Source organism: Somniosus microcephalus, chromosome 8 (assembly GCF_052327205.1).
Source record: "Somniosus microcephalus isolate GS21.2 chromosome 8, FLI_Smic_1.0, whole genome shotgun sequence".
In the NCBI taxonomy this organism is placed as follows: domain Eukaryota; kingdom Metazoa; phylum Chordata; class Chondrichthyes; order Squaliformes; family Somniosidae; genus Somniosus; species Somniosus microcephalus.
Window position 1 is genome coordinate 64,987,850 of NC_140994.1, and position 19,049 is coordinate 65,006,898.

Genomic DNA, 19,049 nt, shown 5'->3' on the forward strand with positions numbered 1-19,049 from the left:
AAAATTGCAGCATTCAGCTTTCTGTTCCTGAGAGATCTCTAAATCATCCTGAGAGGAAGGAATTAACTTGGAGTACAGATTGTCAGTGTTTGACAGCTCCAAACAGCTGTCGAACGCTGATATTTCATCTGTCAAAAGCTCTTGACAGATGAAATGTCAATCTGTGACGTCACCTGTTGCCGGGTGGCCCTTAATTGGCTTGCTGAACCTGCTGGGCGGGCTCAACAAGGTCAATCAAGTGAAAATTGCGTGGGTTAGCCACAACTCGATGGAGGCAGGACTACAACCCCGAAAGCTGTAATCCCGCCTCCTCAATGAAAATCCAGCCCAATACCTCTATTTATGAAGTCCAAGATCCCATATGCTTTGCTAATCACTCTCTCGATATGTCCTGCCACCTTCAGGGACCTATGCACATTAACTCCCAGGTCCCTCTGATCCTGCACACTCTTTAAAACTGTGCCATTAAGTATATATTGCCTCTCTCTGTTCCTTCTGCTAAAATGCATCACATCACACTTCTCCATATTAACTTCCATCTGCCACTTGTCTACCTATTGGCCCTGAAATTAGGATCGGGAGCTTGCCGCGCGTGCAAGCCCCCGATGTGCACTCACCCTGCGCGCCGACATCTGAAGCCCGGGCCTGCTTGCATTTCCTGTCACTGGCCCGGTTCAGATGTTGGCGCGATGTGCTTACCTGATCCAGCGGCGTAGTTAGTGCGATGTGCCGGCTGGGATCAGGTGAGCACTGTGCAGCCAATCAGGGGAGGGGAAACTCGTTCATGAGTTTGAGAGTAAGAACTGTCAAACTCATGAAAAGTATGGGCCTGCCAAAACACTACTTAAACTTTAAATAAAATTTTAAAAAACATTCCACTGATTATATTAACTATAAATAAGTTTTAAAAAATGTTTTAAACAATTAATCAATTTTTTGAAAAAAATAAATTTTTAAAAAATAGGGTCTAAAACTAAACTTACCTTACTGTACATTCTTTAAAAATAATAAACCTGTGGAAAAAAAAATTCTAAATTGTACTAAAAGCCCACTTACCTGTAAAACTAAGTACTTACGTCTGGTTTTTCCACGTGTAAAAACCGGAGGCCTTTACACTCGGGCAACTCTGGGGGAAAAAAAAAGGAATTTCACTGCGCACGCGCTGCCTGTGCAGTCGCACGTGTTCTGCCTCTTAACCCCTTGGGTCAGAGGACAGGAAATGCCGGTTTTCAGTGCATGCGCTGTGCATGCTGAAAACCGGCAATTCCTCTGGTCACACGCGTGAGTACCCCGTCCGTACTCACGCGTTGTGACAGGAATTACTGGGCCATTATGCTAGCCTTTCTATGTCCTGTTGCAGTCGATTGGTATCATCTTCACTATTTGCCACACCCCCAAGCTTGGTGTCATCAGAAAATTTAGAAGTTCTACTCTGTATTCCAATATCCAAATCATTTATATATATCAAAAAAAGCAGTGGCCCCTGCACTGACCCTTGGGGAACACCACTGTCTACCATCCTCCAATCTGAAAAACAGCCATTTACCACAACTTGCTGTTTTCTGTCCTTAAGCCAATTCCTTATCCAAGCTGCCACTGACCCATCTCTTCCATGAGCCTCAATTTTGTTAAACAGCCTTCTATGTGGTACTTTGTCAAATGCCTTCCTAAAATCCATGCAGACAACATCCATTGCATTCCCTTCATCAATCCTTCCTGTTACTTCATCAAAAAATTCTATGAATCTGGCCTGTAAGATATGAATAAATCAGTCAACAGCAAATTTGTCACCTGAAAATTACATCTTATAAATTGACTTAAGATAAAATCCTAAAATATGAATCCAAGAACAGTTTGCATTTATATAGCACCTTTAATGTAGAAAAACATTCCCAGGTGGTTCACAGAGGTACTGCCGCCAATGGTAGGGTGAAGGAGGGAGAGGCACAAATAGTCAGAGTCAGAGGAACAGAGAGTTCGGGGAGGGGTGGGGGGTTGTGGGTTGGAGGCGGTCAGAGATAGGAAGGAGTTCGTCCATGAAAGGATTTAAACACAAGGAGGAGAATTTTAATTTTGAGGCAGTGGAAGACCAAGAGCCAATGTGGATCAGCAAGGATAATGGGCGATTGGGATTTGGTGAGGGATAGGATACAGGCAGCAAAGTTTTGGATGAATTGAAGTTTACGGAGGGTGGAGGATGGGAGGTTGGCCAGGAGATTATTGGCATAGTCAAGTCTGGAGGTGACAAAGGCCTGGATGAGGGTTTCAGTAGTGGATGGGCTGAGGTAGGAGTAGAGATGGATGATGTTAATGAGGTGGAAGTAAATGGTCTTTTGTGAGGGAGTGTACGTGGGGTGGAAAGCTTAGCTCGGCTTTGAATAGGATGCAGAGAATACGAACAGTCTGATTCAACTTGAGCTAATGGCTGGGTATGGGATTTGTGGCACAGGAGTGAAGACAATAGCCTAGAAATTTGTTTGCATAGTGCCCGTTGTTTGGGCGCTACGAATGTCGAATTGTGTCCAAAATGGCATCTGGGCAGCGTGTGCACACCTCTGGTGAGGGCCGCGCCGGACGCCATCTTGGTACAAGAGGCGGCCTTTACCCAGGTCTGAAGCAGGCGTTAATAAGGGGCCAAACGTCTGCTTCTGCTCCCTCTTGCAACTTTGGTTTGCGCCTGAGGCTGCCAGCACCAGTGCTGTTTGCCTCCGGGAAAACCAGCGCTAAACAGCATGGAATTAAAAAAAGGTAAGCACTCACTGTAATCACCGCTGCTCCCGGTCTGGAGATCTCCGACCTCACTTCTGACTCTGACCTCCAGGCCCCCCCCACCCCCGATCTCCCTCTGGCCCTGGCCCCAGCCCTGACCAACTAGTCCCCCCGCCCCGACAGCACTCCTGAAATCCCCCAAATACTCCTGACACCCACGATCTTCCTACCCGACACCTGACAGCCCTCCAATTGGATTCCAAGGCCCAGCTGGCAGGCTGCTACTAGTGGGGTACCGCAAGGATCAGTGCTTGGGCCCCAGCTATTCACAATCTATAGCAATGATTTGGATGAGGGGACTAAATGTAACATTTCCAAATTTGTTGATGATACAAAGCTAGGTGGCAGTGCCAGTTGTGAAGAAGATATGAAAAGGCTTCAAGGGAATCTCAACAGGTTCAGTGAGTGGGCGAGAACATGGCAGATGGAATATAATGTGGATAAATGTGAAGTTATGCATTTTGGTAGAAGAAACAGAAAGGCAGAGTATTTCCTGAATGGTGAAAGATTGGGGAATGCAGATGCTTAAAGGGACCTGGGTGTCTTTGTACATGAGTCACTGAAAGTGAATGTGCAGGTGCAGCAAGCCATTAGGAAGGCAAATGGTATGCTGGCCTTCATTACAAGAGGATTTGAGTACAGGAGTAAAGAAGTCTTACTCCAATTATATAGGGCCTTGGTGAGACCACACCTGGAGTACTGTGTACAATTTTGGTCTCCTTACCCAAGGAAGGATATACTTGCCATAGAGGGAGTGCAACAAAGGTTCACGAGATTGATTCCTGGGATGGCGGGACTGTCGTATGAGAAGAGATTGAGTAAACTAGGCCTGTATTCTCTTGAATTCAGAAGAATGAGAGGGCATCTCATTGAAGCATACAAAATTATTACAGGGCTTGATAGGGTGGATGCTGGGAGAATGTTTCCCTTGGCTGGGGAGACTAGGACCAGGGGCCACAGCCTCAGGATAAAGGGTAGGCCATTCAGGACTGAGATGAGAAGAAATTTCCTCACACAGAGGGTGGTGAATCTTTGGAATTCTCTACCCCAGAGGGCTGTGGAGGCTCAGTCATTGGGTATATTCAAAACAGAAGTCAATAGATTTCTGACTAGTAAGGGCATCAAGGGATATGGCGATAGGGCCGGTGAATGGAGTTGAGGCAGAAGATCAGCCATGATCTCATTGAATGGCGGAGCAGGCTCGAATGGCCTACTCCTGCTCCTATTTCTTATGTTCTTATGTTCAGCTGTTCCTCCTCCAGGCCCTGGTAATCTTCTTTCCCGATGCCCAACAGCCCTCCGATCGCACTCCGAGGCCCAGCCGTTCTTCCTCCAAATCCCCACGATCTTACCAAATCACTTACCTGAAAATTGCCTCACGAACCTGTGCTGGCTCCTACCACTGCGCCATCTACATGATAATGAGGTCCCAGGCCCAAAATCCCAGGCTCCTCGGACCTCCCCATTTGAGGCGCAGGCTGCTAGCACTCATCGAGTAAGGCGCCCAAACATGGACGCTACCGAATTTCTAGGTCAATTGCTTTGGTCTTACCAATATTTACCTTGAAGAAATTTCGGCTCATACATTACTGGATGTCAGTCAAGTAGTCTGACAAAACAGAGGCAGTGGAGGGGTTGAGAGGGGTGAGGGAGAGGTAGAGCTGGGTGTCATTAGTGTTCATGTCTGTGGATGATGTCACCAAAAGTCAGCTGTAGATAAGGGAGGGAGGAGGTCAGGATAAACCCTTGAGGGACCCCTGAGGTAATGGTACAGGAGCAGGAAGAGAAGCCATTGGAGGAGATGCTCTGTCTTCGATTGGAGTGGTAAGAATGTAACTAAGTAAGGGCAGTCCCACTGAGCCGGACAGCAGAGAAGAGGTGTTGGAGGAGGATGGTATGATCAACCATCTCAAAGGCTACAGAGATGTCCAGGAGGGATAATGCACCATAGTTACAGTCACAGAGGATGTCAGTTGTGACTTTGGTTATGGTCGTTTCGGTGCTGTGGCAGGGGCAGAAACATGATTGTAGGGATTCAAATAGGAATTTGGGGGTACAGATTTGCGAGGCAACAACATGTTCAAGCTCTTTGGAGAGGAAAGGGAAGTTGGAGATCGGGTGGTGGTTTGCAAGGACAGAGGGGTGGAAGGTAGGGTTTTTGAGGAGCGGTCCAATGATGGTGGTTGTGAAAGGGAGGGAGACAATACCTGAGGAGAGGGAACCATTTACAATGTCAGCTAGCATGGGGACCAATAAAGGAAGTTGGGTGGTCAGCAGTTTAGTGGGAATAGGGTCAGGGGACTATGAGAGGGTATGAAGGGAAATAGGAGAGAAACTGGAGAGAGGTGCAGATTCAAGATTAGTGCAGGGGAGGCCTGGTGGAGGTTTAGCGTGGTGCCAAAGGGGAGGAAGCAGCAGAGGCAGCTGAACGGATGGTCTATGAAATCCATGAGCTCCTCGCATTTGTTGGAGGTGAGGGTGAAGGGGACACGGAGAGTGGTTTAAAGAATGGGATGGGCAATAAATGCTGACCTTGCCAGCGACACTCACATCCCATGAATGAATTAAAAAAACAGTTGGTAGTGGAGAAAAGCATATTAACACATTGTGCGGCTGAAAAACGCTTGCTAAAAATTCGCTGTGATTTGAACTAGCTGGAGACCTGTCAAGCCCTGGTAATGCAACTCAATAGGTCGTAAAATAATAATACTGCTGTACCTAAATTAGATTTTAGTTTGTTGAAATATGGCCTTAGTGTGTTGACAAAATGAGCTTAAATCTATTCCAGTATTTCTTTTCTGTATGTTAAGTAAATCATGATAAATAGCTGTTCTGACAGCTTGAAGAAATTTTGTAGCTGGTTGCTTTTCAGTGTGACATCATCTGTATTTCTTAACGACAGCTGGAGTTTCACGAAAGCATCCTCATAATATCACCCAGTCAGAGGTGGCTGCAGTATTCAGTTGCAGCACATGTTGTTCAAGGACGGAGACAGCAATGACCTGTAAAAGCAATGGAATTTTTTTTTAATCTGGGATTTGTTTCAGGAATGAATGCAATAAATACCATTTATTCACATCAGGTAATGATTTGAACTCAGTCCCTAGAATGATTTTAGAACGCTGGAGAGTTTGTTTTCCCCATTATCTGCTGTTGGAAAACCTGCAGTATTACAATATCAGTTTTGTGGTCTCATACATCTTCAGACTGAACATCACAATTAGCTTCATAACCATTTCACCTATATTGTGCTGCAAACTGCATAGAACCACACTGATTCATTTCACCAATAAGAAAGGTAGGATATTCAGCCAGAAAAATGATGCACATTGCAACTAACTAGCTGTTCAAGATGGGGCACAGAGGTGGGGTCAGGCAAAGGCCAACCCCATCCTGCTTTCAACCAGGGAATTACTCCTCTGGAGTGAAACTAGAATCTGGAAGAGGAGTGGTGGGGAGACAGAGGGGGCATCTCTCAAACACAGTATTAAGGAAAAGGTAAATCCAATTTTACATGGTCGACAACATTGTGGCAGACACCAAGGAAAACACTTCCTCTGAGTATGGGGCACAGTATGATGAGAAGCAAATGGCGAGGGACCTTACCCAGGGGAGAGGCCCCCAGAACTCAAAACAGAATAGGCATACACATCAGGAAACCCACCTCTTTCCTTCAAAACACATCAAACTCACATGGGACTCAACGAGCCAAACATTGGTAGTCTCCAACCCCAGCAAGAGCAGAGGAGTGGCCATATTGATCCACATGCATCTCCCCTTTACCTTGGAGAAGTCCATCCCAGATGAGCATGGCCATTCCATTCTGATGAAGGACTAAATTTCAGGAAAGCTATCACAATGTTTAACAGGTACAGTGACTCCCCTACATTCCTCACTTGCTCTCAGATAGAAGGCACAGTGATCGCAGGAGGTGATGTTAACTGCACCCTTCAATCCCAACCTGACATACTTCCATGTTGGGTGGAAGAATCCATGCTGCCCCAGATCTACTTCCCAAGGTCTTACCAGGAATATCACAATTTTGTGCACTAGACTCCGCATGTAATATGGGGAAGCAAATCTTCACTGTCTACTTGTTTACATGAACAATTGTTTTTTGGGTTCAGTGTAAACTAAAGAAAGGTATAGATGGTGAATGTAACGTTTGAATGAAAATGGCTCAAGGGAGGATAGATGTATGCACCCTCTTCCACACTGGGCAGATAGAGAGGAAAAACTTCCCTCATATGTTCTGTTTGTCTTTACTTTTTAGATGGTTGATGCTTCACAATAAACAAATTACAGATTGTAAGACATACTAAAAGTGAATTCATTTTATTCAGTATTTTACTACATGTGGTGTACAAATTTGTACATAACTTTTTTATGCTATGTTTACCCCTGTGAGCTATGAACTTCTAAGTATTCCATGTGTAGTACTCCCAAGTGCTTCCCTTAGCTGAGGTGCCCATCCCTCCATTGGTTCCTGTCAATTCATGTCTTCCCATTCATCAACAAACAGCTGAAAAGGTGAGTTGCCACCCAATAACCAAGAATGGCCAACACAGGAAAGTGGTGCATAGTAATACATTTTGTGATTGTACTAAAGGAAACTTAACAACATAACATTTGTCACACACCCATGTACAACTACAAAGCTTTACTATTCCTTTACCTACCACTCCTACATGGTGCAACCCCTGTGGGTTGAGCAGAGGTAGAGGCAGGCTGCTCACATCCCTGCCCTGACTGCTTAGATGGAAGGATATAGGAGGCAAGCTATTTGTAACTAACTCTGATGTTCCTGCTGGAGGGCCAGGAGTTTCACTGGAGGCTTTATTTGTGCACGGTATTTTTTAAATTCATTTTTTTTATGGGATGTGGGTGTCGCTGGCAAGGACAGCATTTATTGCCCATCCCTAATTGCCCTTGAGAAGGTGGTGGTGAGCCGCCTTCTTGAACTGCTGTAGTCCGTGTGGTGAAGTTACTCCCACAGTGCTGTTAGGTAGGGAGTTCCAGGATTTTGACCCAGCGACGATGAAGGATCGGCGATATATTTCCAAGTCAGGATGGTGTGTGACTTGGAGGGGAATTTGGAGGTGGTGGTGTTTCCATGCACCTGCTGCCCTTGTCCTTCTAGGTGGGAGAGGTCTGGGTTTGGGAGGTGCTGCCGAAGAAGCCTTGGCGAGTTGCTGCAGTGCATCTTGTAGATGATACACACTGCAGCCACAGTAGGCCGGTGGTGGAGGGAGTGGATGTTTAAGGTGGCAGAGGGGGTGCCAGAACTGCATGCTGATATGAATGTCACCTGGCCCTCCATTGACGCCACAACTGGCAGACATCTCCTCATGATGTGTATTATTTTCCTTGAACATAGAATATTGGGTATCTACGAGTTCTCTGAATCCCTTCCCTGTGGTTGTCTGTAGCCATTCACCCAATCAGTTGAGACAACCTACAAGACTCGTGGGGGGTTATTTTGGTGAAAGGGTGAAAACAGGTGCTAAATGGGTGCTGTGTGAATAAGACAGGCCTGTTTGAAAGTCTGGATTTAGCACGCAATTTTGGTTCTAATTGGTGATTACCATAATTTGAACTTTACTAGAGATGCTGAGGCAAATACCTGCAGGTTTAGCACTCAAGCGCTGATTAGACACAATTTTCGTAGAGCAGGTATGTGGGCTCCTCGCACCCACTTCCACTGAAGGTGTGGAGTGTGCTGGCTGACACACAGCGGCAGGTTTCAGGATGGCTCAGGGATCGAATGAGAGGGCACACAGGTTCTTGGACGGGGCACTGGCGGTCCTAGTGAAGCAGGTCCAGAGGAGGAGAGATGTCCTGTACCTGGAGGTGAGGGGGGGGAAGGAGTACACCTTGCCCTCCTATGTCTCCGGCAGCAGCTGGTGCTGCTCTGCCTGGCCTCATGTCCTCTTCCTATTCCTCCTGCAGACCAAGGGGGACCCCTGGGCAGATGCCAATGACCAAGTACTCCCTTTCTCCTGGTGACTCCTATAAGGTAGAGTAGCACAGCACTTAGTCATTTCAGATGAAATCCTCAGAGAATTTCCAGAATAAATGTTGCTTGAGTCTTGACAAAGTGTCCCAGAAAGTCTTCTGATGTATTTCAAAAGTCCTCTTCAAACCTCCACAGCAAGTGAACAGTAAAAGGTGATATACCTTTAAGTAGCGCTCAAAATCCTCTGCAACGACTTGTTTACTCCCAATCAGTTGGCCGCTGTTAGGAGAGGGCGTTAGCTCAAGTGCTAGCCACCAAAATGCCGTGCAGCCTTCCTAATGAGCGTTAACAGGCAATTTAAGTGGAAATCAGATCCATAACAATCCTCCAGGTGGCCGTTCCTAGCGTTGGCTTCAGCTCCTTTACCAAGATGGTGTTTTGCGCTAAATGCGGGCTAAACCTACGTTTCAGCCTAAGACTTCATCTTGGCCACCTCGGAGGCTTTTTAGTACCAAAACTATCTGGGGAAAATCGCCCCCCTTGGACTGTTGACGGTTGGTAAAGCTGTGTAACACTTCCTCGGCAAAAATTTGATTAATTTACCATTTATTATATTTTGCCTTTTTTTTCCAGTTATGCTTTCTCCATCACAGTTCTACTAGCAGCCAGCCTCAACCCCTCGCTGATAGTTGGGTAAGTGACTGGTTACATGGACTGAGCTAATCCTGCTCTGTAACTGGTCACTACTGCTACTTTTGTATGACTGGAAAAGCTTATAACAGAATGTCTAGTTTGGTTATCCATTCGTTGGCCTCCTGAGATGCCGAGTGGAGCAATGAGGTGCCTCTCGCAACAGATCCTAGTGAGCAGGTTGATGTGATGTGTTCCACGGTCTGGGACTCATGGTCACAGTCGCACTTTGGGTCGTCCCTCATCTTCCACTTGTGGAGCAGGTGGCCGCAGCGTCCGTGCGCTGTACGGATTGGGTTGTAACTGTCCAATGTCATTGAGGGAGGTCAAAGCCAGGGACCTCTGCTGTTGGGTCAGTGATGAGGTTTTGGATCTTTATGTTGCACGCGTCCCATGATTCCATCCATCTGGATAGTGGGTTGATACCAGCTGCGTGAATATTGGCTGCTGTTTCCCAGAATGGCCGGCGCGATTTTAAGCACTTTCGTGCTGGGTTTTTCAAGTCTTTGTGAATGGGAAGGTCGATGTTGCTCAAGCTTTTCCATTTCACGGAGCACGGTGGCGTCACAGCAAATGTCGGGTGGGACAATGTGAGAGCACCGGGAGCCATTCAGTTGGAGTGGACTTGAGCCTCCCTGACACCCTCCTCATGGCGGCGTTTAGCTGCATGTCCACGATCTTTGTGTGGCGGCTGCAGGACCATGAGGCGGATCAGTATTCTGCAGCAGAGTAGACTCAGGCCACAATGAGCACCTTTGGCAGGGGGGCAGGGGAAAGAAGAAGAAGCCCATCCTGAGGTTTACTCTCCCTGTGGGCAAGTGCCCGGGCTTCTCAATTTTTCCTTTTGTTGGCACATCTAAGGGCAGGACCTGCCCCTGTGGACAATCCTAGCCACAAACCTACAACCTACCACTTTCAATACTGTCACTGCCTGTGACAAATATTGAAATCAGGTGCAGTGGGTGGGCTTTCTATCCCCAACACCCTGTTTACTGGGATGATGCAATGCTTGCTTAAAACATAGAAGCAAAGTTAGAATGCATAAATGCAGAAACCAAACCAGGTGAAAGTTTAATTTCACAGTCAGTTCTATATTAGGAGATAGTCCCTTAGAATCTCGTAATCTGATTGACTGTCCAGCTAGCAATAATTTCTGGAATAGCCATGCATTGAAAGAATGTGTTCTTCAAGCATTAGCAGTAGGCTCATTCCAGAAAGAAGCTCTATTAGTGGCAATTTTGAGAATCTGCAGCTCACAGAAACTGTTTTGCCCCTTATTCCTACATGGATCTTCAAGCACCAAAGCTGCACTGTAGTATAAGCAGCGAGGTGACTTTGAGGATTATAGGAAGCGTGTATTTGCTTTTTTTTTTAATCCCTTGGGCTCTCAGCTGAAATATTATTAACTGTTCATTTCTCCCTCTGCATTTCACAGCATTTATATATTGGCTCTTCACCAAAACTTGACTTTTTACAGCTGTTTTTGCTCTGCATCATGGACACTGCTTTTCATTGTTAATATTTACATACAAGGAATAATATTTTTCTTTGTTTTTAGTAGATTTGAAGACAATAAATGAGTGTCTGTTATCTGCTGGCACATGCTAAGCACAGTCCAGTTGTAGATGTGCTGATGGTGGATGGTTCCTACTCATGATCTGTTTACCATTCTCAGTTTAACAGTATGTTTGCAGCCAACTTTTTGAACTGGTTTATAAAACTGCTTCAACTGAATTCCTGTCCAATTGGGTAGATTTAATGACCGTGAAAAGCATCAGCATCTCTGTATTGGATAAGTATTGGGGGAAACTCATCTTTCTGCTAACAAACTCATAGATTTCTTCATTTTTCAGAACCAAATTAATTTTAAGTAGGTGCTAGTTGCTTTTGTAAGAAATGCTGTGGCTACAGATCTTTTTTTTTGTACCGTCACCCAGTGTAATAAACAGAGTTTAGATCCAATTCTCCAATCAGGGTAAAAAACTTTTTAAAAAATTACCCTCATTCTCTGTGCTTCTGGGAACGCTGGCACTGACTGAACCTGTGGAAGCCCAACTTCATTGGAATCTGGGGGAGGGGGTCAAGTCAAGTCATTTACATAATTAGATTAAATTAATTTTATATATGCAGTGTGCGGTGAATCACCCAACGAGTGGAGGATCTCAAGTACCGGAGCTCTTAAAGGGAGGGAGGAGCTTGTAGGGAGATAAACTGGTCGAACCTTATTTGGAATGTTTGAGGATCATTGCTTTGGACAGAGCGGCCTTGTGAATGTCAATGCTGGGAGCAAACATGTACAGATGGCAGTAAAGGCTGGTTGAGGCGGGGGAAGATTTGGCCCACCATATTGTTATGAGATGAGCAGACTACAGAGAGGACCAGGAGGTTCATGGGACTTTTGCTAACCAAACAACTGTGCCCTGACCTGGGCCAATTTTCCAGACTAGGGGTGGAGTGGGGGTGGGGGGGGAGGGGGGTCATAGAAATTGAGGCAGGTTTCTTGGCCACTGCTGGGGAGTTCCAGCAGATTGGGGTGGAGATTTGCTAGGGGTGCAAGCAGCTTCAGTGCTGTCTAGAACAGGAGTAACATTTCTTAAAAAAAGAAAATTAGGTTTCCTCTTCTGCCTGTGCAATCTGTTGCTCTGTGAGCAGTCACACAGGCCCTGCCAGCAATAATTAATTCGTGGGTGGCCTCCGCCACCATAGCAACACTGAACACCAGGGACCAACGAGCACCCCCGGAATCCAGCATTGCAAAGATGAAAATGGTGAGAAATACGTCAGGAGGGCATATTTCTCTCCTTTGCATCTGCTTTTAACTGCGCCCACTCACACATGGGTGGGTGTATCTTATGTTGCCAGGCCTGTGCAGTGGGAAATGGGGAAGGGGGTGGGGGGGTGCACATTAAGATTATGAGGTGTTGGAGCAAGTTCCCAAGCAATTTTCCATCGCTGCCCCCGCACATCTGCAAAAGAATCCCAGACCACATGTCGAACTTAAGGCAAAACCAAATGTGTGTGATATACTAGAAGTCCCTGCAGTTGCCTATTGAGCCTGCTCACTATAAAGAGCTGTAAAATGCAGTGTTATATTTTGTATAAGTGCAGTTATTAATGATTTTAACACATTCAGATCTCAAGAAGGAATTGCAGAAATTGGAGGTCAAAAGGTTTAGGATCGGGGAAAGATTGTGGTTTCAAGGCAATGTTATCAGAAGATAGAAGTAGAGCTTGGAATATAACAGTATTCATTGGGGAAATCATTACATTCTTTAGGCAGCTAACTTTCAGCTACTTACTCCAATTCATTGAAAAATAAATTGTTTCGGATATCAAAACCGTAACCAACCCCCAGTGTTTTGTTATTGTAAAAGATATACAGTAAGAATTTCTTTTGCCTGTTTTAAAAATCAGTCCCACAGGTGAGTCACTTTCAAAAAAGCGACTTGAAGCCAACATACCAAAGCTGTGAAACACGTCTGAGAACCAACGATAGGGCGGATTCTTAAGCCTCGGCTGCTGCAGAGAACCACAGATTGTTTGGTCTGATTTTCAACAGCTTGACACACAAGGCATTGTGGCAACGAGTATGCTTTCCTCTCGAGCTCACCAATTCGGTCATCACATTCAACTAAATCTGACTGGCATTTAAATTGGCTTCACTCCCTTCAATTGGTAGTGCAGACCTTTATCATCTCTGCGTTCACATGGTAGACTTAGTCATAGCTACTAATGGCTCACATATGATTTTTTATCTGGTGTTGTACCAGTATTTTGTCAAATATTTGATTTAGAATAACAAAGCTAGCAAAAAGAGTACGGAAACAAATATACACAAGGTAAATGTTGGTCTTGACCACCTGGGCGGTAATCTCTGCCCCTTGTAGAACTCACCCAATTGTTATTTCATTTAAAATCAATGGAATGAAAATCGGGCTGGTTCTAAAATGTGCGGTTGATCTGAATCGCCAGATTACCGCCCAGGTGTTGAAGATCAAAATTTACCCCAGAGTGATTAATTTAATTCCCAACCCCCCAATTTTCTCCTCTCCTCCTGAAGGTGCTGACTCTTGGGGGAAGGACAGGGGTACAATTCCACAGCTGCCAGCACCCCTCCAGTTCCGTTCAATTTTAACCTCTTTAAGATCGATTGTCACATTTCAGGATTTTTTGACCATTTCCCCTCCCCCACCCCCACCCCCTGCCACAGAAATGATTTGAAAGAATTTACTTTTAAATGTTGGGTTTATAAAGCAAATAGGCACAGAGATGATTAGTTAAAATTTCAATGATGCCAAGCTTTGATGTTTACCCATAGACTGTATATAATAAGCAATTTGTTAGATTGTCACAGCAATTAATAAATATCTCACACAAATTATGTTGGGAAGTATCTGGTTCCTTCTGGCTACAAACAGAATGATTAAAAACAACAGGACACAGGAAAACAGTTAGGTCCAAAAAGTGTGAGGTCAAGCTTTTCCAGGTTCAGGGGAATGCAGCAAGTTAATTAGGAGTTATTCCATTTAATTCAAGTAAGATCAAACATTGATGTGGGGATGTGTGGCTTGTTCGTTATTTTTTATTATGCAAAGGCAAGTTGTACTGATTGAACTAAATGAGTCAAATCATAACTATTACACTGTATGTGCACTTGCTATGGAACAAAACAGCTCAACAATTCATTTCTGACTTTATCTTAGCAAGTGCTTTCCTGATCTGCCTTCAAAATGATTGAAGCAACACACATGGGAAAGACACAAATATCCAGTTCAGCTCACAAGGGGACACTGCTGTCACACTCTTGTGTTGTTATGCTATTGTACTAATAGATATTGAGGAGAGAGAGTCAACTCCAGTACGCAAGAGACGTGGGATCCACTGATGGGAGAGACTGATGCCATTGAACCCAAGAAGGTGTCTGCAGTCGAGCTAAATTTGTGACACCTAGTCCACCTGACGGGAAATTGACGGGATCGGATCAGCTGTTTGTTTCGCACCCTGCCCAACTTTACTTCTCATCCAAGTCCATCATTTTCCCACTGCTGGCTAGGTTAAAATTACCCCTCTATTTACAATTTTGGAACCGAGTTTCAGGAGGGATACATGCATCAGAAAAGGTGCAGAAAGGAACAAAGAATGATCCTAAGTGTTAAGGTGATGATGATAAAGGCCTGGAGGAGATGGTCCTAGCTGCTTTGGAGACAGTACACGAGGATGACAGTCACTCAGAGGACTCCTGAGTGACTGCTGCAAGCACAACTCACTGAAGTCTTGAACATCCAGTATCCATCCTATGACTGTAGGGGTTCGCAAAAAATCCCCTCAGCCCCGAAGATACTGGAGGTATTAATCTACATCGTGGACAGAGACTGTGCGTGACTTTAAATTGCCTCTGGGTTGGACAATGTTTTAAAACGTGCCCAGAACCACAAAAGGCTGCGTTGCGGCGCATGGACAACACCGGAATCGAGGAACTTCGTGGAAAAATTCGCACACTTTAAGACAGTACATTTTATTGATAAAATTGTTCCCTGGAGTTTGGTAATTTCAAAGGGGTTTAAAAATGGCCATCAGAAAAACATAGCCAGGACAATGGGGCTTGGAAAAGCAGCTCGCAGCTCATGGATGTCTGTGAAAAGTGGGAGGGTCAAGCAGTGGCAGCCAGATTCTGTCAATCAAAAATGGGAGTTTCCCTTCCCTGCTGACAATCGATGTTTATTTACTGAGACTGCTGTCTTGTTGACATAAGGAATTATCCACTCAAGCTGCGGTTTCAATGACCGCAGGACAAAGGGGCTTCTGTTTACCTAGTAATCCAACCCATTCAAAGCTAAGTATATTAAGGGCAAGAGGATAACCAGGGAAAGGGTAGGGCCCATTAGGGACCAAAGTGGCAATCTGTGTGTAGAGCCAGAGGATGTAGGCGGGGTTTTAAATGAATTTTTTGCATCTGTGTTCACTATGGAGAAAGACGATGCAGACATAGAAATCGGGCAAGGGGACTGTGACATACTCGAACATATTAGCATCGAGAGGGAGGAGGTGCTAGCGGTTTTAGCGGGCCAAAAAGTGGATAAATCCCCAGGCCCGGACGAGATGTATCCCAGGCTGCTGTGGGAGGCAAGGGAGGAGATTGCAGGGGCTCTGACACTAATTTTCAGAACCTCTCTGGCCACAGGGGATGTACCAGAGGACTGGAGAACAGCTAACGTAGTACCATTATTCAAGAAGGGTAGCAGGGATAAACCAGGGAATTACAGGCCAGTGAGTCTAACATCTGTGGTGGGGAAATTATTGGAAAAAATTCTGAGGGACAAAATTAATCTCCACTTGGAGAGGCAAGGATTAATCGGGGATAGTCAGCATGGCTTTGTCAAGGGTAAATCATGTCTAACAAATCTGATCGAGTTTTTCGAGGGGGTGACTAGTGGGGTGGATGAGGGAAATGCTGTGGATGTGGTTTACATGGACTTCAGTAAAGCTTTTGACAAAGTCCCGCATAGGAGACTGGTCAAGAAGGTAAGAGCCCATGGGATCCAGGGTGCCTTGGCGCGTTGGATCCTAAACTGGCTGAGTGGCAGGAGGCAGAGGGTGATGGTCGAAGGTTGCTTTTGTGACTGGAAGCCTGTGTCCAGTGGGGTACCTCAGGGATCGGTGCTGGGTCCCTTATTGTTTGTGATCTACATAAATGATTTGGATGAGAATGTAAAAGGTATGATCAGTAAGTTCGCAGATGACACGAAAATTGGTGGGGTGGTAAATTGCGAGGAGGAAAGCCTCCGACTACAGGACGATATAAACGGGTTGGTCAGATGGGCGGAAAAGTGGCAAATGGAATTTAACCCTGAAAAGTGCGAGGTGATGCATTTTGGACGGACAAATAAGGCAAGGGAATACACAATGAGTGGTAGGACCCTAGGAAGTACAGAGGGTCAGAGGGACCTTGGTGTACATGTACATAGATCCCTGAAGGCAGCGGAGCAGGTAGATAAGGTGGTTAAAAAGGCATATGGGATACTTGCCTTCATTAGCCGAGGCATAGAATATAAGAGCAGGGAGGTTATGATGGAGCTGTACAAAACGCTGGTGAGGCCACAGCTGGAGTACTGTGTGCAGTTCTGGTCGCCTCACTATAGGAAGGATGTGATTGCTTTGGAGAGGGTGCAGAGAAGATTCACCAGGATGTTACCTGGGATGGAGCGCCTCAGCTATGAAGAGAGGCTGGACAGGCTGGAGTTGTTTTCCTTGGAGCAGAGAAGGCTGAGGGGGGACCTGATTGAGGTGTACAAAATAATGAGGGGCATAGATAGGGTAGATAAAGAGGAACTTTTCCCCTTAGTGGGGGGGTCAATAACAAGGGGGCATAGATTCAGGGTAAGGGGCAGGAGATTTAGAGGGGATTTGAGGAGGAACTTTTTCACCCAGAGGGTGGTTGGAATGTGGAACTCAATGCCTGAAAGGGTGGTGGAGGCAGGAACCCTCACAACATTCAAGAAGCATTTGGATGAGCACTTGAAATGCCATTGCATACAAGGCTATGGACCAAATGCTGGAAAATGGGATTAGACTGGACAGGGATGGATGGGCGGCGCAGACACAATGGGCTGAAGGGCCTCTTTCTGTGCTGTAAAACTCTATGACTCTATGACTCCTTACACATAATGAGACACACCGAAACTACGGAAAGGACTTTGATAGGGAACAGTTTAGAATGAATGGGTTTTTGAATCACCCATTACTCCCTTTTGTTAGCCCAGAAACTCCGGATGTGGGTGGGAACATTTCGGCCCCAGAATGAAGACACATTCAAACCACTCCAAGCCCGTTTGAGTCAGCCAATCATGGCCTTTCTCTTGTGTATTCAAACTTTTCAGCGCGAATTTGCACACAGGCCCTTTCAGCGCCAAACAGCAGGAGCTCGCAGGATATAAAGATAGCTCCTGAGAAGCTATCTCTCTCTCTTATTTTCCTTGGACCACAGGTGAGCAGGTTTCTGACTCCTCAACAAGGCAATCTAGTAAGGAGTTAAAGGGGATGGTAATTTAAGGGAAATTGCTAAGATTGTTTAACATTGTAGCCATTTATCCCTCATTTTGCCGTCTGTCTTCCCCCATTTAAGCAATTGTACAGTGATTACTAAAATCGTGTGGTGTCATTTTCTTTAGTTTAATAAAAGCGATTTTCTCACATCCAGACCAGTTGTCCGTTTTAATATATCATTAATTATAAGTCCTCCAGTCAGAACTGGAAGGGTGGGTTTAGCGATTCGAAACCGCTGTTTGGGATTGGTCAGAGTGTAGTAGCAAAAGGCTGCCTGACCAGGTGAATTACTGTAAACCAGGTAAAGGAAGGTAAATTACCGTAAACCCCGAAAAAGATGCCCCCCTACAGACATCAGATCAAACCTCTTTGCCCTTACATGACCATGCAAGTCTTAATCATTTCATTGAATAAGTCAGCACAAATAAGTTCAAACTTTCCTCTATGACTATAATCTCCATGAATAACAGAGCATAGCACAAGGGTACACTCTCTTAATACAAGAAACTGCAAAATGAGCGGAAGCCAAACTACTCTTTCCTTACACCATGCTTCCCCTGGGTGTCTAAACATGCTCTTCTTTCTCCTATTCTAGTGTTTCTTTCAGGTGCCAGCAGAAGACCAGTATTGTAAGAGAAGGTTGGCTGCTCCTGTCCTATAAATTGTTTATCAGACTGTGATGGCACTCCTCTCATAGCAGCTTGCTTCTGAGATGGAGCCACTGCTGGCTGCATCTCTTGAACTTGTGCCTGGGCAGCCTGCTGTCTCCTCCTATATACCACTAGCATGGTGCCTTGAAGAAGAAGGCCAGAGACCTGGCACATGCTGTTGTCCCAAGAGACAGCAGGATCAGGCAGGCTGACTCAGCAATCACCATTTCACTGGGCCCTGGACCTGTGCCCCCACTGATTAAAGGGATGGCTGATCTAATAGCAACTATCAGATCCTGAAAAGCTTAACAGACAGCAGCCTGCACCCAGACTCCAGGGTCTGGAAGCAAAGATGCAGGCTGTCTATTCTGTCTCCTATGGCCCCCCAGAATTCATGGGTAATAACATGAAAAGAAGGATGTTCAAAGAACATCACACCTATGTGCAAGATCTGAGGTCAGTCTCTGAGGATCTGCAGTAACTGACAGCTGTGACGCGGGTCTACCACGCTCAAGAGATGGAGGCACAGACTGGTCCCCGGCTGAGCGTCTGCTGAAGAAAAGGCTTCCTTTATATTGCTGCAAATGAGGGCGGTAGACCCAAGTCACAGCTGTCAGTTACTGCACAGCCTCAGAGACTGACCTCAGATCTTGCTCATAGGTGTGATGTTCCTTGTACATCCTTCTTCTCATGTTATTACTCATGAATTCTGGGTCCCACATTTCCAAAGCCCTAGGCAGCCTTCATCTTGGCTTCTGTTGAGCAGGTAGCATTTCCTCACCCGTTTCCCATTCTACCAGCTCACTCAAGCTCTGAATCATCCATGGCCATTTTCTCACTAACACTATCTAATTCCTCCTCCCACCACCCAGAGTGAAAGTATCGGAGGAGGTGAAAAAGCAAGTGGCATGAAGGGGGCTGTGGCAGAAGAACATGGGGCA

The 19,049-nt window shown here is 45.6% G+C and overlaps 1 protein-coding gene across 2 annotated transcripts in view; it reads left to right on the top strand.

Annotated features, from left to right (window-relative positions):
* LOC147113581 (uncharacterized) overlaps positions 1–19,049 on the top strand; it is a 180,073-nt gene that overhangs the window by 71,710 nt on the left and 89,314 nt on the right. Inside the window, exon 3 of one of the 2 annotated variants that reach the window (XR_015079235.1) lies at positions 14,119–15,677. The exons of the other annotated variant lie outside the window; for it this stretch is intronic. The gene's annotated coding sequence lies outside the window, so the exon portion shown is untranslated. Of the gene's footprint in view, positions 1–14,118; positions 15,678–19,049 lie in introns of those variants that run through there. 2 annotated transcript variants of the gene reach the window in all.